Raw genomic sequence first — 539 nt, forward strand, 5'->3', positions numbered from 1 at the left:
ACATAGTAGACTGCAGTGCAAGTCCCAGACCTGTGGCTTAAAACTCACACAGGGTGCGTGTACATGCATACCCAAAATCCCAAGAGGAGAATGGAGGAGAAGGAATTACAGTGTGGCCATCTCCCCTTGGGGTTGATTTCTTGCCCCCATCTCTCTGTCTCTCTTTGTCTCTCCAGCGAGTGCATGTGCCCTATAACAAAAATTTCTCTTAAAAAAAAAAAATTCACAATGCCAGCAGATAGTGTGGTGGTTGAGGTGCTGGACGCTCACATGGTCCACACAGTTAGAATACAGGATCGGGCAGCTTGCTTTCTCATTCTCTCTCTGTCTCGGGTCAAATTAAAGAGATGATAGTAATAATGGGGCCGGCAGGTGGCGTGGTGGTTAAGGTGCTGGACTCCCACATGGCTAACTGTGGTTCAAGTCCTCAACCTGGCAACTTACTTTCTCACTTTCCTTTCTCTCTGTCTCTCTGTGATCAAATTAAAAAATAATAATAATAAAAATAAAATTCTTTTTAAAAATAATAATGATGGGAC

This window comes from Tupaia chinensis, unplaced genomic scaffold (assembly GCF_000334495.1).
Source record: "Tupaia chinensis unplaced genomic scaffold, TupChi_1.0 Scaffold139585_1, whole genome shotgun sequence".
In the NCBI taxonomy this organism is placed as follows: Eukaryota; Metazoa; Chordata; class Mammalia; order Scandentia; family Tupaiidae; genus Tupaia; species Tupaia belangeri.